The sequence below is a fragment of the Erinaceus europaeus genome, chromosome 17 (genome assembly GCF_950295315.1).
Source record: "Erinaceus europaeus chromosome 17, mEriEur2.1, whole genome shotgun sequence".
NCBI lineage: Eukaryota > Metazoa > Chordata > Mammalia > Eulipotyphla > Erinaceidae > Erinaceus > Erinaceus europaeus.
In genome coordinates, this window is record NC_080178.1 from 36,319,306 (window position 1) to 36,342,958 (window position 23,653).

Consider the following 23,653-nt stretch of genomic DNA (forward strand, 5'->3'; position numbering starts at 1 on the left):
ACTTGACTAACAATGCACAGCCCTTATGGCAACAAAAGCGAAGGTCCAGGGTGGGCAGCATGCCAGGGTCCCAGAGCTTGGCTGCTAGGCATTCAAGTGAAGAGTGCTCAGTGAGATACACACACACACACACACACACACACACACACACACACACACACACACACACACACACACACACACACACCGAGAGAGAGAGAGAGAGAGAGAGAGAGATAGAGAGAGAGAGAGTGAGAGAATGGAGAAGTCTCAAGTCTGACTTTCTCTTTTGAAAGACAGTCTGCAGGTGCCAATTTAAGTCCAGGAAAGCAATGCATGAATGCATAAGCCCTCTGCTCTCCTCCCGCCAACACCATCATTGCCAGGAAGACACTAGAGCAGCCTCAACTAGAACATGTTGTTTCTTGCCCAAAGGATTCCCACATCCGTGAGACTCAGACAGGCCAGAACAAAACAGCTAACAAGAGAGAATGCATGCAAGGGAGAGCAGTTCAGTTCTCTAGTAGGTTGAAACCATAGAGCAAAGAAAGAACAGAGGTCTAGTTTCTTTGGAACAATTCCCTCTTCCAGAACCCCAGAACCCACTTGTCCCTCCATAATACCCAGTGGACTCCTTTCACAGTGAAGTTTAAAGTGTCCTCTCCTCCTTTTTCCTACTTCCTTCCTCAAGTCTCCAGGTCAAATTATTGGCACCCAGTGACAAATGAAAATAAGGTAGGCTTTGCTTTCTTATATAGGAGGTGGGTTTATGTATGTGGGTTGCTACCATACAGGATCTTAGACTTGAAAGACTGAGGGTATTAGTTTTTGAGAAACCATCAGTTTATTATATTTTAGAAATTCAGATAATATAATAGCAGTACACTTAACTAATTTTTCACAATTTCCTATTCTCAGCTCTAACACCATCATTCCAGACAATACTTTTAGCCCAAGTACATGTTAGCTGTTGGGCCCAGGCAAAAATTAGTAAAGTCATGGGCCCCATAGAATACACCTAAAATAGGCTTCCTAGCTTTTTCCCACATGATGACCCTTAGTTCCATCTGCTCTATTCTTACCTTTAGGTTCCTGATTAGTAAACAATTTGTTCTGCTTTGTATCTTACTGCTTTTCATCCACTAAGTTCTAGATGTTACCGTGATGCCAACCTGACTTATCTCACAAAGGACCTCACCAATATGTCCTGGAACCCCATCTCCCCAGAACCTTACCCCACTAGAAAAAAATAGAAACAGGCTGAGGGTATGGATCAACCAGTCAATGCTCATATCCAGCAAAGAAGCAATTATTCTGCTCCCCATAAAGAAGTTTGGTCCATATTCCCAGAAGGATAGAGAATAGGGAACCTTCCAATGTAGGGGATGGGATAAGGTATTCTGGTGATGGGAGATATATGGAATTGTAACCCTGTTATCCTACAATCTTGTTAATTATTAGTAAATCAGTAATAAAATGTACTAAAATAATACTGAAGTAAATTACATTCCAGCTTTAAGAAAGCTAACTGAAAAAATTAAGTAGCATATACATAAATTTTAATAGAAAACTAAAACAAAAACAGAACAAATGACCCCACCCATAGTTGGAATTTTAGGAACTACACATGAATTTTTAAAAATGTCATAAATAAAAAAAAAAAATCACCAGAGCATTATTCCACTCTGGTTTATGAGGTGTGGGGGATTGAATTTGGGACATTTGGAGCCTCAGGCATAAAAGCTTTTTTGCATAACCATTATCTCCCTAGCCCCCCTCAGTGAAATGTTAATTCTCACATTTAAAACAATAAATCCTACTCTTGATGACAAGAGTTTTCTTTAAGATTGAAGAAGGGGGGGGGGGGAAAGAAGTAGCTCAATTGAGAAAATGTCTGCATTGCCATGTATGTACCCAAGTTCAAGCTCCTGATACACCACCTGGGGTTAAAATGACAGCAAGGGAAACTTAAGTGCTGTTATCTCTTTCTTATTCTCCTTCTACTTGAAAAAGTTGGTCCCAGGGCTAGGGAGATAGCATAATGGTTATGCAAAACTCTTTCATACCTTCAATTCCCAGCACTACCATAAGCCAGAGCTGAGCAGTGCTCTAGTATTTCTTCTTCCTACACTCCTTCTCCTCCTCCTCCTTCTTTCTTTTCTTTCTCCATTTTTTTTGTTACTGGGGGGGTTAATAGTTCACAGTAAAATACAATAGTTGGTACATATGCAACACTTCTCAGTTTTTCAAATAATATGCTACCCCCCACCTAGGTTCTCCACCATCATGTTATAGGACCTGAACCTTGCTTGTCCCCCAACCCCCACCCCAAAGTCCTTTACTTTGGTGCAACACACCAAATCCAGTCAAGTTTTGCTTTGTGTTTTCTCTTCCAGTCTTACTTTTCAACTTCTATGAATGGGATCATTCCATGTTCATCCTTCTCTTTCTGGCTTACCCTGCTTAACATGATTCTTTCAAGTTCCATTGCTGGTCTAGCTTCGCAGGTGGTAGAGAGACAACCAGGGACTCATGGCTGAGCTGGGAAGGAGTATCTTGTTTATTAATCAGATACATCACCTTTTATGCATCTCTTCACCAGAAGTGGCAAGGCAAAGGAAATGACTAGGAGAGGGGGCGGAGCAAAAAAATAGCATGAACGGAACATAGAAAACTTCCATTTAACTAGTGGGGATTAAATCAATACCCTGCAGGCAGGGCAGGACCCAGATAAAACAGTGATTATGTTAATAGACCACATCGTAAGTAATATAAGTGAACTTAATGTGATGATCAAAACAGAAGGTCTTATAAGCGGAATTTAGAAGTATACCAACACTCCATCCAAGATGAGGTGAAGAAGGTGAATTCATTATCCATTATGTATATATACCAACACTCCCAGACACTACTCCAACCCCAGCAGGTTGCAAAGCTTCTGTGATTGCTATGGCAATGTATTTGTTAAAGCACTTCTGAACTTGTAATCTTTGACTACAAATCTTTGCAAGTTTGCTGTGGCCCAAGACTTGTCTGTTAATTAGATAACCAATATAGACTTTTATAACAAATTGAACTAGATGATGTTCATGCACAGAACATATCTAAGAAAACCAATTCCCAAATAACTTGGGTATAACAATAATATATATCATCTTTTAAAACTCTTAAGGTAGCAGGGACCTTTCCCATTCTCTATAAAACCCATATTTCTTCTAGTCCTAGAACCCCTGGGGCATGGCTCCCATCTCAATGTCTCCCTGTTCTGTTAAGTTAAAAATAGAAAGAAAAAAAAAAGAGGAAAAAAGAGCAATGGATATATAGTGCTGGCACTGAGCCCCAGTGATATGTGGTGGCAATAATATTTTTTAAATGTTGGCATGCAGCAGGCTGTTAGTAACTAACTCTTGAATCAAGGACTTTATTAATTTCATGAATTTAAGTAGATCATTCACCTGTAAATTAATCTGAGTTTACAGAGTTCTTGGTCAAATGAGCAGTTCATATAAAAGTATCTAGTTGAGTGGCTGAGCAAGTTGTGGTTTATATATACACAATAGAGTAATACTCCTCTAATAAAAATGATAAACTCACCTTCTTCACCCCATCTTGGATGGAGCTTGAAGATATCATGTTAAGTGAGATAAACCAGAACTAGAAGGATGAATATCTCACTATAGACAGAAGTTGAAAACAAAATCAGAAGGGAAAATACTAAGTAGAACTTGGATTAGAGTTAATGTATTGCACCAAAGTAAAAGACTCTAGGGTGGGGGGGTTCTGGTCCTGGAACACTAGCAACCTAGTGGGGGGTTAACTGTTATGTGGAAAAGTGGGAAATGTTATGCATGTACAAACTATTGTATTTCACTGTTAACTGTAAATCATTAATCCCCCAATAAATTTAAAAAGTATTCAGTACAGTTCTTGGTACTTTATACACAACCAAGAAAAGTTGGAAGAATGGAGACTAGATATTCATGAATTTTAATGGTTTTTAAAATTATATTATTTGAGAAAAAAATCCAGTTATTTTAGTTTAAGCTATTTTTAGGTGTTTATAAATTTATGTAGTCTTCTTGAGATTAAGACAAATCCCCATTTATTTTTTGGCTTTTCTTGGAGAACTCTTTGTAGGCATCTCATTTTCATAATGTTCCCAAGGGAACAGTGATTATACAATGCTTCTCATTTTAGAAACTTGGTCAAATTCCATTTGGCTGACACTTTGTTATCTGAGCCTCAGGGAGAAGAGACTATCTTTTATTCTCTTTGTTCTCAGCTATAATTTGTATCCTGGGACAGTGGAGAGAAAAAAAAACTAACACTTAGAATTTAGCCATTCCATATGTTACTCTTAGTGAGGAATGTATTTTGTATTCAAGAAAAATGTGAGAAATTAAAAAATATCAAAGATTTTTTTAAATTTTTAATTTTTAAAATTTTTTATTTAAGAAAGGATTAATTAACAAAACCATAGGGTAGGAGGGTACAATTCCACACAATTCCCACCAATCAGTCTCCATTTCCTACCCCCTCCCCTGATAGCTTTCCCATTCTCTATCCCTCTGGGACCATGGACCCAGGGTCATTGTGGGTTGCAGAAGGTAGAAGGTCTGGCTTCTGTAATTGCTTCCCCTCTGAACATGGGCGTTGACTGGTCAGTCCATACTCCTAGTCTGCCTCTCTCTTTCCCTAGTAGGGTGGGTCTCTGGGGAAGCTGAGCTCCAGGACACATTGGTGGGGTCTTCAGTCTAGGGAAGCCTGGCCGGCATCCTGATGACATCATGAACCTGGTGACTAAAAAGAGAGTTAACATGCGAAGCCAAACAAATTGTTGAGCAATCATGGTCCCAAAGCTTGGAATAGTGGAGAGGAAGTGTTAGGGGGGTACTCACTGCAAACTCTAGTGTACTTCTGCTTTCAGGTATATATTTTGCAGTAGTTGACGGATATGTGTGAACATATGCTCTCTCTCACAGAAACTGGTGTATATCTAGGTTTTGGGACTTTGTTAGAAAGTGAACCACCTGAGATGAAATTAGAGTATACTATGAAAGGAAAGGTCTCACCCGAGTAATGAAGTTGATGAGTTGTCATTCCACACGTGAAGTCTCTGGACACAGTCTGAAGTGAAGCATGTTGAGGTGGCAATCGTTGTGTTGGTTAGGTTGTGATCGGCAGATGCAATATTATTTGATATGGATAGGGAGAGGCATACGGGAAAGAAGGCCCTATCCAAGGGTTCCAGGACTGGGGGAAGTAGAGGCTCTATAGTGGAGATGTGAGGTTCCTGCTGTCTTAGGGTTCAAAAAGACAATTGATAGCTAACGTCATCATCACATTATTTGGTAATCGGGTTAACTTTGACAAGTCCTTTTGTTAGGGTTTGATGTACAGTACCCAGTATCTTGTATATAGCTGTGCTATTGGTTGCTTCTGATCTACTTGGTCTAGGCTTTTAAGAGAGTCTGCATATCAATTACACAGCCCATATATTAAAAAGATTCAGTTTGTGTTTTGAAAACTTTGAGACATACAATTAATTTTCCCCCTCTCATATTAATTAATGTGATTTATATGACTACATTTTACTAGGAGTGTACATAAACACCATTCCCACCACCAAAAGACTGTGACCCATCCCTCCCACCCACTCCCACTCCCCACTGTTCCAGGAAGCTGCATGTCTACCCCTCACCACAGGGTTTTTACATTGGTGCCCTACTTACAATTTGGTCAGTTCCTGCTTTTAGTTTCCCTTTCAGATCTTTTTAGTCAACTTCTGTTGATGAGTGGGATCATCCCATACTCATCTTTATCTTTCTGACTTAGCTCACTTAACATAATTGCTTCTAGCTCTGTCCAATATGGGTCAGAGAAGGTGGGTTTATTGTTCTTGATAGCTGCATAGTATTCCATTGTGTATATATACACCACAGCTTTCTCAGCCACTCATCTGTTGTTGGGCACCTGGGTTGCTTCCAGGTTTTAGCTATTATGAATAATGCTGCTATGAACATAGGAGTACACACCTCTTTTTGGTTGGGTGTTATGTAGTCCTTGGGATATAACCCCAGGAGAGGAATTACTGGATCATATGGAACGTCCATGTCTAGCCTTCTGAGAGTTTTCCAGACTGCTCTCCACAGAGGCTGGACCAATTTACATTCCCACCAGCAAAGAAAAGGATTCCGCTGTCCCCACAACCTCTCCAGCATTTGTTGCTGCTTTCCTTTTTGATGTATGCCATTCTTACAGGAGTGAGGTGGTATCTCAAGGTTATCTTAATTTGCATTTCTCTGACAATCAGTGACCTAGAGCAGTTTTTCATATGTTTGTTAGCCTTTTGGATCTCCTCTGTAGTGAATGTTTTGTTCATATCCTCTGCCGATTTTTGGATGGGATCATTTGCTTTTTTGGTGCTAAGTTTGCTGAGCTCTTTATATATTTTGATTAGTGATAAGTTTCTTGTCTGATGTATGGCATGTGAAGATCTTCTCCCATTCTATGAGGGGTCTCTTTGTTTGTGTGATAATTTCTTTGGATGTGCAGAAGCTTTTCACTTTGATGTATTCCCATTGGTTTGTTTCTGCTTTAGTCTTCCTTGCAATTGGGTTTGATTCATCAAAGATGTCCTTGAGATGTAGGTGGGAAACTGTTTTACCAATGTTTTCCTCTAAGTATTTGATTGTTTCTGGTCTGACATCTAGGTCTTTGATCCATTTGGAGTTGATTTTTGTTTCTGGTGAGATAATGTGGTTCAATTTCATTCTTCTGCATGTTACAACCCAGTTTTCCCAGCACCATGTATTGAAGAGAGCCTCCTTCTTCCATTTAATCCTCTGGGCCCCCTTATCAAAGATTAGAGATCCATAGGTTTGGGTTTATTTCTGGGCTTTCAATTCTGTTCCAGTGGTCTGTGTGCCTATTTTTGTTCCAGTACCATGCTGTTTTGACTATGATTGCTTTATAATATAATTTAAGGTCTGGGATTGTGATGGCTCCATTTCTGTTTCTTTTTCTTAAGTTGGTTTTGGCAATTCTAGGTGTTTTAATGTTCCAGATAAATGATTGTAGTGTTTGTTCTATTCGCTTAAAGAAGCTTGGTGGAACTTTGATGGGTATTGCATTAAATTTGTATATGGCTCTGGGGAGAATATTCATTTTGATGATATTTATTCTTCCAATCCATGAACATGGGATATCTTTCCATTTCTTGGTATCAGTTTCTGTTTCCTTGAGTAGTGACTCATAGTTTTCAGTATACAAGTCTTTCACTTCTTTGGTCAACTTTATTCCTAGGTATTTGATTTTGCTGAAACAGTAAATGGGAGTGATTTCTGGATGTCTTCTTCAGATTTAGTGTTTGCATAAAGAAATGCCACTGATTTTTGTACATTGATTTTGTAGCCTGATACCTTGCTATATTGCCTAATAACTTCCAGTAGTTTTCTGCTGGATTCTTTAGGTTTTTCTATGTATACTATCATATCATATGCAAATAGGGAGAACTTGACTTCTTCCCTTCCAATTTATATTCCTTTGATTTCTTTCTCTTGCCTGATTGCTATGGCAAGAACTTCAAATACTATGTTGAAGAGTAACGGTGACAGTGGACAGCCCTGTCTAGTCCCCGATCTGAGGGGGAATGCTTTCAGCTTCTGTCCATTGAGTATGATGTTGGCTCTAGGTTTGCTAAATATAGACTCCACTATCTTGAGGAATTTCCCATCTATTCACATTTTTTGTAGAGTTTTGAGCATGAATGGGTGTTGGATTTTGTCAAAGGCTTTCTCTGCATCTATTGAGATAATCATGTGGTTTTTGGCTTTGCTTTTATTGATGTGGTGAATGACATTGATTGACTTACGGATGCTGAACCAGGCTTGCATTCCTGGGATGAATCCCACTTGGTCATGATGAACAATCTTTTTGATATGTTGCTGTATCCGGTTGGCCCAGATCTTGTTTAACATTTTGGCATCTATGTTCATCAGTGATATTGGTCTGTAGTTTTCCTTTTTTGTTCTGTCCCTATCAGCTTTTGGTATCAGGGTGATGTTGGCTTCATAGAAGGTGGAAGGGAGTATTCCTGTTTCTTCAATCTTATGGAAAAGATTAAGAAGTATGGGTACTAACTGTTTCCTGAAAGTTTTGTAGAATACGTTTGTGAAGCCATCTGGTCTAGGAATTTTGTTGTTGGGGAGTTTCTTAATAACGTTTTCAATTTCTTTTTCTGTGACTGGTGCATTTAGATTTCGTAGTTCTTCTTGGTTCAGTTTTGGAAGGGCATATGCTTCTAGGAATTCTTCCATTTCTTCCAGATTCTCTAGCTTGGTGGCGTATAGTTCTTCATAGAAGTTTCGCAGGATTCTCTGGATTTCTGTGGTGTCAGTTGTTATATCTCCTCCATCGTTTACAATTCTATTAATTTGATATTCTTTCTTTTTTGTTTGGTGAGTCTGGCTAGGGGTTTGTCAATTTTGTTTAATCTTTCAAAGAACCAACATTTGGCTTCATTGATCTTTTGTATGGTTCTTTTATTTTCGAAGTTGTTTATTTCTGCTCTAACTTTAGTGATTTCTGTCCTTTGGTTGCTTTAAGGTTCCTTTGTTCCTCTTCCTCTAAGTCCTTGAGGTGTGTAGTAAGGTCGTTCATTTGAGTTTCTTCATGGTGTTTAATATGTGATTGTTTGGCTATAAGTTTCCCTCTCAGTACTGCTTTAGCTGTGTCCCAAATATTTTGATAGGTTGTGTCTTCATTTTCATTTGTTTCCAAGAACATTTGAATTTCCTGCTTGAGTGACTTTCTGACCCAGTGGTTCTTAAGGAGTATGTTGTTTAGTTTCCAAATTCTGTGACTTTTAATAATTGTCTGTTTGTTGTTAAATGTTAGCTTTACTCCACTGTGGTCTGAGAAGATACTTGTGATGATTTCAATGTTCTTGAATTTAGTGATGTTGTCTTTGTGGCCTATCCTTGAGTATGTGTTATGTGGATTTGAAAAGAAGGTGTATTCCAGTTTTTTTGGGGTGAAGGACTCTGAAAATGTCCAAGAGGTCTAGTCTGTCAATCTCTTCATTCAATTCTCTTGTATCTTTGTAGGTTCTCTGCTTTGTTGATCTGTCTAAGTGTGAGAGTGGGGTATTGAAGTCTCCCACTATTATTGAATTACTATTGTTGTATTTTTGAAATTCTTTCAGCAATTGCTTGACATATTTAGATGGTCCCTCATTGGGTGCATAGATGTTAATGATTGTTAAGTCTTCTTGGCTGATTGATCCTCTAATCATTATGTAATGTCCTTGCCTATCTTTTATTACTTTATGTAATTTAAAACCTATCGTGTCTGAGATGAGAATGGCTGTTCTTGCCCTTTATTGTGGTCCATTAGCCTGTATGGTAGTTTTTCATCCTTTCACTTTAAGTCTGTGTTTATCTTGTGACAGATGGATTCTTGCAAGCAGCATATGGTTGGGTTATGTTTTATGATCCATCCCCCAACTCTGTGCCTTTTGATGGGTGAGTTTAAGCCATTGACATTTATTGATATTATGGATTTAATGTATTGTGTTGCCATTGTTCAAAAAAAATTTTTTTTGTTTCCTCTGATATATTGTCAGTATTATAGTGATGTTCTTGTTTATAAGAGGTCTTTTAGAACCTCTTTCAGGGCCGTTTTGGTGATGGTTGCCTCCTTTAACTGTTGTTTGTCTAAGAAGGTTTTGATCCCTCCATCTAGTTTGAATGAAAGTCTATCAGGATATATTATCCTTGGTTGAAACCCTTTTCATTCAGGGCTCCATAGATATCTTGCCATTCTCTTCTGGCTTTTAGAGTTTGTGTGGAGAAATCTGAAGATAATCTTATGGGTTTTCCCCTGTATGTGACTTTTTGTTTTTCTCTTGCAGCCTTTAGGATCCTTTCTTTATCCTTACTTCTTCTCATTGTACTATGATGTGTCTTGGTGTTTTCAGGTATGGATTGATTCTGTTTGGTACTCTCTGGGCCTCTTGAATCTTGATGTCCTTTCCATTATTCTGGTCTTGGAAGTTTTCTTCTATTATTTCCTCTAGAATGTTTGCCTCCCCTTCCTCTCTTTCTTCCTCTGGCAGGCCAATTATGTGAATGTTACTTCTTTTGAGATCATCCCATATGTCTCTGTTGTTGTTTTCAGTGTCTCTCAATCTCTTTTTGAGCTCTTTCACTTCTTTCTTATTTTTCTCTAACTCATCCTCTGTCTGACTAATTCTGTTTTCTGCTTCTGTTAGTCTGCTTTCCCTTGCCTCAGCTTCTTTCTTCATTACAGCTATTTCAGCTTTCAGTTCTCTAATTGCCTCAAGATAATCAGTATTTTCCTTGGCGGTCTCAACTGTTGTTTCCCTAATACTTCCATTCCTTTCCTCCAATGTTGTTTTCATTTCTGTGATTAATCAGTTTATTATTGCTTGCATATTTTTCTTCTCTTTGGTTACTTCTGGCTGCTTTGTATTTTCTTCTGTGCTCTTGTCTTCATTCGTTGGAGTATCAGTTTTATTTGTTTTTGATCTAGCCATTTTTTTGATTTATGTGTTTGTTTTTTATGCTTTGTTGTTCCTCAGTTGTTGTGTCTTGAGCACAAGCAACACTGTACTAAATACCTTTATGACAACTGCACTCTCCAACCTCAGGAATTGCAGTAGCAACTGAAACAAGTATTGAAGCAGTTTAATCACTACTGGTCAGCCAAACAATTTCTCCGGTCCGTGAAGAAATAGTAACCAAATCCCAGTGAAGAAGAAAGAGAAAAGAAAGAAGGGATAGCAAGAATAGACAGTTATGCAAATCTACTATCCACTATATATTCTAGGGTTAACAAGAGGGGAAAGGGAAGTAGAATAGAGATACACACATAGAGAGTCCACTGTGAGTCAGATTTCTTCCCCAAAATAATTCACAAATTCAGAAAGGCAAAGAAGAAGAAGGAAGAAGTGTATGACAAGATAAAAAAGAAAGAAATAAAAAGAAAAAGAAACAAAAAGAAAAATAAAAAAGAAACAAGTGAGAGAAAAGGGAAAAGATAATAAAAAGAGCTGTAATTAAAGAGCAGTGAAAGGAAAGGTTTTTTTTATTTACTTTATTTTATATTTAACTTAATTTTATTTTTAATTAGCTAGGAGGGAAGGGAGGGGAGAGTCTGTAAAGGAGGTAGGAGTAAGGATACAAATTCCTCCCACAATAGATAAGATGCCCACTACCCTAGCAATGAAAGATACCCTAAGAGTTAATTCTGATCAACCTAAAAGGGGGGAAGATATATGCCTTTATATAATATTAATAATAAAATAGAGCAGGGTAAAAAAAAAACCTGTCCCAGATTACCTCAAACCTTGTGATCAGAGGCAGGTGATTGTTAAGAATGAGAATAAAAACCAAACAAACCTCAGGACTAGACAAGGATAGCTGAAATAGACAGTTATGCAAATCTACTATCCACTGTATATTCTAGGGGTGGCTAAAGGAGGAAGGGAAGTTGAGCAGAGACACTAGCAGTGAGAGTCCACACTGAGTCAGAATTATTCCCCCAAATACTTCCCAAATGTGTATCAGTGAATTCAAAAAAGCACTTTGTTTGGTGGTGTGGGAGCTGGGGCCTGTGACTTTGGAAGCTGTAAGATTAAGGAAGAAAGGGTGACAAGAATGATAAAAAGGAAAAAAAAAGAGAGAGAGAGAGAGAAAAAAGAAAAAGATGAGAAAGTGAACAGTCATAAAAGAAGTGAAAGGAGTTTATTTATTTATTTATCTATCTATTTTTAATTAATTAGCTATGCGGGGTGAGGTGGGGGGGTTGGGTACTTAGAAAGAAAAAAGGCCAGATGTTTCAGAAGGGTATAGACTTAGAATGAATGATACTCCCTGGTGGGACAGGAATTTGGTCAAGACAGAAGCTCAGCAGGGGAGCCTGCTAGGAGCTGGTCCCTAGGGACTGGTTATGGGGGTGGCAGGGGGTGGGGGTGTGCTTAATAATTAAAAGGAAATAATTTTTTCCTCTTTTTTTTCTACTCTATTTCTTAACCCAAATTAAGTTATAGTCACCTCCTTGGTGTTACTGCTAGGACCCCTTATTGACTGGCCTACTAAAGGCAGAAAATCGTACCATTTCCAGAAGATGTGGTCAGAGCTCAAGCCACTAGCATCTTCTCAGTCCGCCATCTTCCGGGAACCAATATTAAATATTTAACTGTGTCATCCTCTCTTTATTTGCTTGGTTATTTGAGTAAGCTTAATAATGATATGCTACTTGAGATAACAGTTATCTAGTAATACATTTTTTGGTCAGTCATTGATGTTTAGGATAAACTTTGTTCCTTTTTCTCAGTGATTCCTAAAAGGAAATATTTTACTGTTCATGAAGATTCCTTATTCCAAAGTCTTTCAATATTGCTATCATGTGCTCAGTAAGCTATTTTCCCTTCATTTTTTTTAGCAGATAGACATATTTTCCTCCTTCTAGTTCTACAAATATTTTTTTTTTTTGTTTTATCTACCAATTTCTGTGGGGAAAAATGTCCTGAGCAAGTTCTAGACTCTATACACTCAAAATCTTAAGAAATCTCTCATACATGTAATAGTTTTGTTTAGGAATTTTTCTTTATACTACTAAAAACCACCTATTTCTCCAAAAGAACTCCAAAAAGCAGTACCCTATAATCGATCAGCTTAAGGAAAGAAAAAGAGAAATATTGGGGGGCAAGTGCCTCCCAGAATGTGTAGCACACCTAATCACCTATCAATGGAAGAAGCAACAATAGCTACTTTTGCTTAAGTTGTAGAGGGGGAAAAAGAGACAAGCACAAGCAATAATGATAATAGAATTAAATTAAATTCCCTAACAGTCAGTTTGAAGATTGAACCAGTACAGATTGGCTCCACACAGCTTCATCTCTTTCCTAAACCAAGCTAAAAGCAAGCAATTAAAAGAGGTAACTATCAGGCAAACTCAAGCATTAGCAGAAAAACACAGATACCTTACCTCAGGCAAGACTGAGGCCCTGATTGGTCAGGTATTCTGTCACTCAAAGAGTTCCTGACACAGGTACCTTACTCCAGGCAAAAATGAGGCCTTGATTGGTCAGGTATTCTGTCACTCAAAGTTCCTTCTATCTTTAATGTCTTTTGAATGACACACATTTGAAAGACACCCCTGCTGACCCAGGAATCTTGCTAAAGAAATTTCCTCCATAGGAGTCCCACAAGGAGTAGCTGGTGTGGGGGTTGGGAACTAGCAAAACAGAAAATTCCCAGCCAATCTCCCTGATTCCTTTTTCATTTTTTGGCCTGTTTTCCAGCCTATACAAATTATAGGACTCTTTTTAAAAAATATTTTATTTAGTTTATTATTTTAATGAGAAAGTGTAGATCAGAGGGAAAGATACAGAGAGAGAGACACCAGAACACTGCTCAGTACTGGCTTATGATGGGGTTGGGGATTGAACCTGGGACCTCAGAGCCTCAGGCTTGAAAGGCTTTTGCATAATCATTATGCTGTTTCCCCAGCCCAGGACTCTTCTTTAGTTCTTCTTTGCCCACCCAGTGCACCCCTATCCCACTACTGACCCAGAATTCCTACTCTCATCCAAACTTCCCAGTTTTGAAGCAGCCTCCTTGCAGATCTCAGGCCATGCATTGTCTCCTGAGTCACCATCTTGGCTCCACCTCCAGTACCATATAACCAGATGACTAAAATTTGAAAAATTAATCTAAATAATAACACAGACTTACTAACACGGACATCAACTTAAAGACTGGGTTCAGGAGAACATTAGTAAATGTAGGAGCATAATTAAATAATTTATTATTATATTTATTTATTGAATAAAGACACTCAGAAATATAAAGGGGAAAGGGTGATATGCAGAGATACAGAAAGACACCTTCAGCACTGTTTCATCACTTGTGAAGCTTATAGGGGAACTGTAAGTGGGGACCAGGGGCTGGAACCTGGGTCCTTCTGCATTGGAACATGTGCTCTCAACCAAGTGCACCACCACTGACCCTAAGCATGATTTTTATTTTAAAAGAATGCTAGACACTTTCTGATACTACCCTTGAGTTTTGTAGATGATTACTTGGATGATATTCCAAACCTAAAACAACAACAACAAAAAAACCCTATCATCAGAAGGTTCACTATAGGGATTTTCAGTTCTTTATTAGTGAGAATGGATTGGGAGATGATATCTAAATAAATTGCTGTAAAAGCTCAGTGCTTTATGATAACTAAGGGCCATTTCACACACAGAGATAACATGGCATCATGAATAGGGAGTAGAATCTGATTCATGAGTTTGGAGATTAAGGCTGGTGAAGCCTTTGTTATCTGGATCATCAAAAGATATTATGACAGAAGGACAGTAAGCATAGCCAGTCACACCTGAAATTTAAAAAGACTCCCAAGTGAAAGATTCACATCTGACTTCTATTCATATTACTAGTTATATAAGTTAATAATTCTGCATCTCTTCAAAGAGGTAGACAACTTCCAAACATTCGTGTTATTAAAAGAGAAAAACTGGACTGTTTTTAACTGTTCATAATTCTGCAATATCCAAATGCATGAATTCCTAGGCAGATAGAAAACATATGATATGCTAATACCCACTACTTTAAAAATAGAGTGCTTTCATGTCAGTTTTTCTTTTTTACTGGATGTATGTATACTCTCAGTTTGATTTCAGATTCTCATACTTGTATTCTACTACTAAACATAATCTCTATCATGTTACAATTACAAAAAAATATATAGAAAATTATCATAGAATTGAATAGCTGAAAAGTTTTTTTTATCTCTCAAATTGCTAAATTGGTAAGATACAAACTATTGTAGAATGAATTATATTAAGATATATAAGGAAAAAATCAGTGGGACATGTTTAACCACTGAAAAACTGGGAGTGTAAAAGAGAAAGCTGATGGCAACCTTCCAGTAACACCAAAGAATGTGGTAGTAAACAAATGCATGAAATTCTGGTTATCTACTAATCTAGTGGCATTTGATAACTTATTCAGTTTCTTTGACTATGATTGGCCTGTTCATATTTTCTAGTTCCTCTTTGTTTAATTTTGGAAGTTTCTATGTATCAAGAAACTAGTCCATTTCTTCCAGGTTCTCTAGCTTAGTGGTATATCTAGCTTGGTTCATAGAGGCCTTGCATGGTACTTTGAATTTCTGTGATGTCTGTTGTGATATATCCTCTTTCATTTATGATTCGATTTATTTATTTTAATTTTATTTATTTATTTATTTATCATTCATTTTTTTTTAGTGAGTCTAGCAAAAGGTTCTCAATTTTGTTTACTCTTTCAAAGAATGAACATTTAACTTCATTGAACTTATGTATACTTCTCTTATTTTCAATGTTATTTATCTGCCCTAATTTTAGCTATTTCACTTCTAATGGTTGCTTTAGGATTACTTCATTCCTCTTCTACAAATTCTTTAAGGTGTTCAGTCAGACTGTTTACTTGAGCTTTTTCTTGTTTCTTAATGTGTGCTTCTATGCCTATAAACTTCCCTCTCAGTACTGCTTTAGCTGTGTCCCAAATATTTTTATAGTTTGTGTCTTCATTTTCATTGAACTCTCAAAACATTTTGATTTCTTCCTTTATTTCCTCTTTGACTCAGTAGTTGTTATGTAGTGTACTGTTGAGCTTCCACATTTAGGGGCTATTACTAATCTTTCGTTGATTGTTAAGTGTTAGTTTAATTCCACTGTGGCCAGAGAAGATGCTTGAGATGATTTCAGTGCTCTTGAATTGCTGATTCTGTCTTTGTGGCCTAACATATGGTCTATCCTTGAGAATAACCCATGTGGACTTGAATAGAATGTGTATTCCTGTTTCTTGGGGTGAATGGCTCTGAAAATGCTCTATATTTCTAGTTTATCTATCTCTTCATTTAGCTTCCACATTTCTTTATTTATTTTCTGCCTGGATAATATTTCAAGTTGAGAGAGTGGGGTGTTGAAGTCCCTGACTATGACTGTGTTGCTGTTCATATATTACTATAGCTCTTTCAGTAGATGTTTGATGTACTTAGATGGCTTCTCATTGGGTTCATAGATATTAATAATTGTTAAGTCCTCTTGATTGACTTATCCTCTGAATATTAAGTAATGTTCATCCCTATCTTTTAAAAATTTTATTGATTTTACATTATTTTGTGTCAGATATGAGAATAGCTGTACCTGCCCCTTTTTGTGGTCCATTGGTTTGTATGATAGTTTACCATCCTTTCACTTTGATTCTGTGTTTGTCTTGTTCGGTTAGGTGAGATTCCTGCAGAGAACATATGGATGAGTTGTGTTTTCTGATCCATATTCCTACTCGGTGACTTCAGGCCATTGACACCTTTGATATTATAGATTTAAGATATTTTAATGCCATTTTGTAGGCTTTTAGAGTGTTTTGGCATGTTTATAATAATCTGATTGTTTATAGGAGAACTTTCAGAACTTCTTTCAGGGAAGGCTTGGTGATAATTGATTCTCTCAACTGTTGTTTGAGAAGGTCTTAATCTAGTTTTAATGACAGTCTAGCAGAAAACAGTTGTCTTGGTTGAAAGCATTTCTCACTTAGCACTAAATAAATATCTTGCCATTCTTTTCTGGCCTTTATTGTTTGTGTGGAAAATCTGCTACTAATCTTATGGGTTTTTCTCTGTAGGTGATTCTTTGTTTTTTTTCTTGCAGCATACAGTATCTTTTCTTTATCCTTATTCATTTTCATTCTAAATATGATGTCTTGGTGTCTTTAAGTCTGGGTTAATTCTGTTTGGGATTCTCTGGTCTTCTGGAACATTTATGTCTTTTATGATGTCTCAAGTAGGGAAGTACTCATCTATTATGTCCTGTAGAATGCTTTCTTCCCCTTTCTCTCTTTCTTCCTTTGGCAAGCCAATAATGTGTATATTAATTCTTTTCAATTCATTACATATGTCTCTGTTGCTGTTTTCATTATCTCAATCTCCTTTTGAGATCTCTTCTTTCTTAGTTTTCTGTAATTCATTCTTGATCTTGTTAATTCTGTTTTCTGCATCACTTATTTTGTTCTCTCTCCCCTCTGTTGTTTTATGAAGTACAACTATTTTTTTTTACCTTGTTCAGGTACTCCATTAGCTGATTCAGTTAATTGCGATCTTAGTTCATTTATTTCAGCTTTCAGCTCTCTAATTACCTCAAGATAGTTAGTGTTTTCTTTTGGAGTCTCATTTCTTGTCTCTCCACTTTTGATCACATTACTTTCAAAAGCTTTCCTCTGTCCTGTAATTATTGCATAAATTAGTGCTGGATATTATCTTTCTTTTTATTTGCTTCTATCTTTTAGGGGCTTTTATCCATACTTTTGTCCTGGTTCATTTCTCCAATGTTTCTTCTTGTTTTAGCCATTGCATATGGTGTGTTATGAGGTCCCTCTCTCAGTACTTTTCAATCTACCAATCTCACTTGCCTTGATTGACTTGTGTCTAAATAAAGTACTTAAAGAGTTTACAGTTTTGGAAAGTAATAATTGTTTATAATGTTATCTAAATCTCTGATGTGAAGCATGGTGGCTGAAAAACACTCTTATCTTCTTTATCTTCCTAGCAGGATATAGGATCCTGAGGCTTTTATTAAACTATAGATTGTTTATCTTATCCAATTCCTCAAGTCCAAGAGTTAAAACAGAGTGGAGGATAGATATAGAACAGTGGTTAGGTAAATTAATTCCCATTACTTGAGGGTCTGTAGTCCTGAGCTTAATTCTTCCCCACCCCCAACTGGAGCTGAACTGAGCTATGCTCTGTGGTCCTATGTTTCTGAATAACTCATCATTTCTGAGAGTAATATCACTGTTTTTCCTAATTTATCAAGAGAGCAATCTGAAAAGATTCCTACTATAAAGCCACACCTCATAACCACTGGGAATATAGACTTTCTTCTGAGTCACATGGCCTTCTCTTTGCCTCCCAATATCAGTATAGGACTTCTTGCTGCTATTCCAGCCCCAGAGGGATAACAGGAGTTGGGACCCACAGTTGTAAATTGGTGAGATTAAGTTCTCTCTTCATTAGTCTTTGTGTTGATAAAACTCACTGGATGTGGTGTTTCAACTGGCACAATGCTGGACTGGTACTAGCTACTCCACAATAGGTATGGACTTTTATCCCCAGTAATCTCTCCTTAATTCCCTCTGTCCATGAGCCACACATGTTCACCCTTATCTATGACTTGGTGGGTTCCTGGAGTGATCCTTGTCTTATCTTGTTGCATTCTCAGGCGATCCTCTTTGTGATTCCTAGTTGAAAAGGCAGAGAAAAATGCAACAGCTGCTACCTTTTATCCAAGCCTCTGGAAGTCCCTCCACATTTTTCTAACTCTAAAATGACACACATGAAGACACATCTTACTAAGACTATTGAAAAGAAAGGAAAAGGAAAAAAATATTACAGACTGCTATGGAAGAATCTGGCATACAGAGATAGAATCATCATCAGGCTCTCTTTATATTTCTCATCACAATCCTTAGAGTCATACTTTATTCAAAGTATGAACAGATAAGAATTGTAGATCACAAATAAATTATATTGCTAAACTATCTTTCAGGTATGAAAATTGGGAATCCTAATAATTCTCTGAAAGTATCATTATGGTAAAATGATATTGTTATCATTATTTTTTAATCCTTCTATGTATTTATTAATTAGTTTATTTATTTATTTTTATTTGTAAAAAGGAAATAATGACAAAAAAAATAGGATAAGCTGGGTACAACTTCACACAATTTCTACCACCAGAACACCGTATCTCATCCCCTCCCTGATAGTTTTCTGATTCTTTAAGCCTCTGGGAGTATGGACCCAGGGACATAATGGGGTGCAGAAGGTGGAAAGTCTGGCTTCTGCAATTGCTTCCCTGCTAAACATCAGCATTGACAGGTTTATCCATATTCCCAGACTGTCTCTCTTTTCCCTAAAAGGGTAAGCTCTCTAGGGAAGTGGGGGTTCCAGCACACATTGGTGGGTTCTCTGTCCAGGGAAGTCTGGTTGACATCATGGTGGCATTTGGAACCTGGTGACTGAAAAAAAATGTTAATATATAAAGCCAAATAAATTGCTGACTAATCATGAACCTAAAGGCTATAGTAGTTCAGATGAAGAGTTGGGGTGAGGGCATCTGTTTTGTAGATACTTAATTAGTAGGCCTATTTTAGTTTTATTCCAAAAGGCCTGTGACTATAATAGTTTTATTTAATGAACCTGACTTCTAATATACAGGTGAATCCAAGTTATTCTATAGAGAGATAATGTCATGGCTGGAAAAAAGACCAGAAAGCTGGATCAGGGAAGTGATGGTTCCCAAATATGGGAAAGGTATATAAATATTGTTGACTGTAAAACCTATCAATGTGATCTGATCTGGGACACATATTCACATTGGGAGCCTATGTGACCTCTGCATCCCTGTAGATCTGAGCTCACATTCTGTGGTCATGAGTAGGAATGTTCGAAGCTGCCCCAATATCAGGACCCATGTTCCTAAGGTGGACCATAGAGTAGGTTGTCCATGTCTAGCCTTGTGAGAAATAGTTCTCCAGATTGCTCTCCACAGAGGTTGGACCAATTTACATTCCCACCAGCAGTGTAAGAATGTTCCTTTGTCCCCACAACCTCTCCAGCATTTGTTGCTGCTGTCCATTTTGATATATGCCATTCTCACAGGGGTGAGGTAGTATATAAATGTCTTATTTGCATTTCTCTGACAATCAGTGACCTGGAACATCTCTTCACTTGTTTGTTAGCCTTTTGGATTTCTTCTTTAGTGAATATTCTGCTCATATCCTCTGCCCGTATTTGGATGGGACATTTGCTTATTAGTTGCTATGTTTGTTGTGCTCTTTGTATATTTTGGTGATTAGTCTATAGTCTGATGAAGTTATGTGAATATAGTTATGTGTCATATAGTTATGTGAAGATTTTTCTCCCAATCATTGAAGGGTCTCTGTTTTGGAGATGGTTTCTTTGCTGTGCAAAAGCTTTTAAATTTTATTTTATTATTATTATTTTTTATTCTTCTTGCAATTGGGTTTATATCATCAGATATATCCTTGAGGTTTAGGTGGGAAAGTTTTCCACTAATATTTTCCTCTAAGTATTTGATAGTTTCTGGTCTAACATCCAGGTCCTTGATCCAATTGGAGCTGAATTTTGTTTCTGGTGATAAAGTGGTTCAGTTTCATTCTTCTGCATGTTTTAACCCAGTTTTCCCAGCACCATTTATTGAAGACAGCCTCCTTCCTCCATTTAATACGTTGGGCCTCATAAAAGAGTAGATGTCCATAGGTGTGGGGGGTTTAGTTCTGGGCTTTTAATTCTGTTCCAATAGTGTGTGTGCCTATTTTTGTTCTAGTTCCATGCTGCCTTGTTGATGATGACCTTATAATATAGTTTGAGATCTGGGAGTATCATACCTCCATTTCTGATTCTTTTCCTCAAGATTGTTATGGCAATTCTAGGTGTTATCTGGTTCCAGATAAATGATTGTAATTTTTGTTCTATTATCTTAAAGAAGCTTGGTGGAAATTTGATTGGTATCACATTAAATTTGTATATTGCTCTGGGAAGATTATTCATTTTGATGATATTTATTCTTCCAGTCCATGAGCATGGGATGTATTTCCATTTCTGGGTTTCATTTTCTACTTCCTTGAATAGTGAATCATAGTTTTCATTATATAAGTCTTTCACTTCACTGTTCAGGTTTATTCATAGGTGTTTTATTGATTTTGTAGCAACAGTGAATGGGAGTGATTTCTGGATATCCACTTCTTCAGATTTACTGTTTGTATAAAGAACTGCGACTGATTTTTGTACATTGATTTTGTAGCCTGACAACTTGCTGTATTGCCTAATAACTTCCTTTAGTTTTCTGCTGGATTCTTTAGGTTTTACTATGTATACTATCATATCATTTGCAAATAGTGAGAGCTTGACTTCTTTCCTTCCAGTTGTATTTCTTTGATTTCCCTCTCTTGACTGATTGCTATGGCAAGAACTTCCAATACTATGTTGAAGAGTAATGGTGATAGTGGACAGCCCTGTCTAGTCCCTGATCTGAGGGGGGATGCTTTCAGCTTCTGTCCATTGAGTATGATGTTGGCTGTAGGTCTGCTATATATGGACTCCACTATCTTGAGGAATTTCCTGTATAATCCCAATTTTTGTAGAGTTTTGAACATGAATGGGTGTTGGTATTCTTCATAGTGGTTTGGTCCCCTTCCCCTCCATCTCTAGTTGATTGTGGTTTAGTCTTGCTAGTTTGGCGGGCCCACTTGTCCCCGCCCCAGGAAGGAACCCCGACAGAGTTCCAGAGTGACAGAGTTTGAGAGTTCTTGGCGCCGCTGCGGGGGAAGGAGGCAGGAGAGTTCTGTTTGGTGATTAGTTTGGGTTAGTTTATGAATCGTTGTTCCTGAATAAAGAAATACAGCTTCCCTGCCCAGCCGTATGTCCTTGAATCTCTGTTACCTGCCCGTGAAGCCAGCTCGGTTAAAACAACAAATGGCGCCCACGTGGACCTGACCTGCGCATCTCTCAGATAAGTGAAGACAATTTGGCTACCTATGAACTATGGCCTTCTCTTCTGCTTGTGAAGAGATCTCCAAAGGCCTCTGCTCTTTCTTCACAAGACTGTTTTGCTGTTTCTGGAACATTTATCTCAGGACCACTCTGTGGTTTCCACTCGCTCGGGCTCACTCAGAGCAGCCAGCAGCGCCGGGAGGAGCCAGCGGGCGGGGGGTGAGGTGCGGAGCTTCCATTTCCACCGGGTGAAGCAGCCAGCCAGCCAGCTGCACCAGGACAACCCTGCGTACCGTGCCTGCAGCCCCGCAGCCTGCAGGAGGCCAACGCCAGCACACAGGAGCTTGATGCCAACACGCAGAAGCTCAATGCCAACATGCAGGAGCCCGAGGCCAGCCCACAGGAACTGGCTCTCCACCGTGTGGCGCAGGGCACTGGGCACGGGCTCCCTCCACACTGCTCGGCCACTGCGAGCAGGGCAGCAGACATGGCAGGGCCATGGGGCAGGGCCGCGGTGGCCTATCCTGGCCGCCACCCCTGGGCACCTCGGCCCGCGCCTTCTGCACGGCTGGCCTGCCCACCCTCGTGCTATGAAGTCTGGACAGATCCAAGCCCCCCCCCCCCCCCCGGGAGACCGCGGGCCCCCTGCTGAAACTGGGCCCCCTGGCCAAGATCTCCAGCTCTGGTCTGAAGGCAGACAAGCTGGAGTACGCAGAGATTTGTGCAGAGATGGCAACCTGCAATTCCTAGAAGTGGAGCTGTGCGGGAGGCCACCTCCAGATGGTGACCCCCCCAACAACTAAGACAGTACAGATCTAAATTCGTGTTTGAAATGACATGTCTTCATAACAAAAGTTTCTCTCATTGTGTATTAATGACCATGTTTATGTGTGTGTTTAAAGTTTGGTAAACAATAACTTTAAGTTAAGAATGTAACTTTAAGGCTAAATTCTTACTAGGCAAAGTTAAATGAAAAAGGTTTTCAACGTAATTCTCATAAAGATAAAATTAACTTACATTTAAAGTCTGAGGTAAAAATTAGTTAACAATCAATATATTTTAACTAAGTTGGTCTAAACAAAACCTGCACACACCTAAGGTGTGTCTCCATCTTAAGTGGGTGTAATAAAAGGTTAAATAGACTTGTTGACATGTAAAACTCTCGATTACCTTCTCTATTAGAAATGGTAGATTACACAATGGCTATGCTAATTATTCTCATGCCTGAAGTTTTCTTTCCTGTGCACACCTAGGGTGTGTCTCCATCTTAAATGGGTGTAACAAAAGGTTAAAAAGACGTTGTTGATATGTAAAAGTCTCAAATTCCTTCTCTATTAGAAACGATAGATTGCGCTATGATTATGCTAATGACAAGTTTTGTTTCATAGTAAGTAAATTGCATCCAGCTGCCTTTGGGACTCTAGGCCGTTCCCCACCCCCATGCAAATGCATGTCAAGGCAAGTACGCCCCCCAGAGGCAAGAAATGTTTTTTTTAAGCTGATAAAGTTTTGCCCACAGAGGCAAAAAAATGGCCCTCTCAGGCCCTCCCTTGGCAACACACTGGTTCTTGTTACTTGCTTACATGTTTCTCCATGTTTGTGCCAGTTTCTTTTTTGAAAATGCCTGTACGATATAGGTTTCTGTTCTCCCCACTTCCCTGATACTGTAGTCATTTAGTTAAAAAGAAAAGGGGGAATATGTTGGTATTCTTCATAGTGGTTTGGTCCCCTTCCCCTCCATCTCTAGTTGATTGAGGTTTAGTCCTGCTAGTTTGGCAGGCTCACTTGTCCCCACCCCAGGAAGGAACCCTGACAGAGTTCCAGAGTGACAGAGGTCGAGAGTTCTTGGTGCCGCCATGGGGGAAGGAGGCAGGAGAGTTCTGTTTGGTGATTAGTTTGGGTTAGTTTATGAATTGTTGTTCCTGAATAAAGAAATACAGCTTCCCTGCCCAGCCGTGTGTCCTTGAGTCTCTGTTACCTGCCTGTGAAGCCAGCGCGGTTAAAACAACAAATGGGTGTTGGATTTTGTCAAAGGATTTCTATGCATGTATTGAGAAAATCATGTGGTATTTGGATTTGC

At 38.4% G+C, this 23,653-nt stretch overlaps 1 protein-coding gene across 1 annotated transcript in view; it reads right to left on the reverse strand.

Moving 5' to 3' along the window:
• The window catches only part of BBOX1 (gamma-butyrobetaine hydroxylase 1), a 116,530-nt gene that overhangs the window by 60,241 nt on the left and 32,636 nt on the right, over positions 1-23,653 (reverse strand). The window lies entirely within an intron of this gene.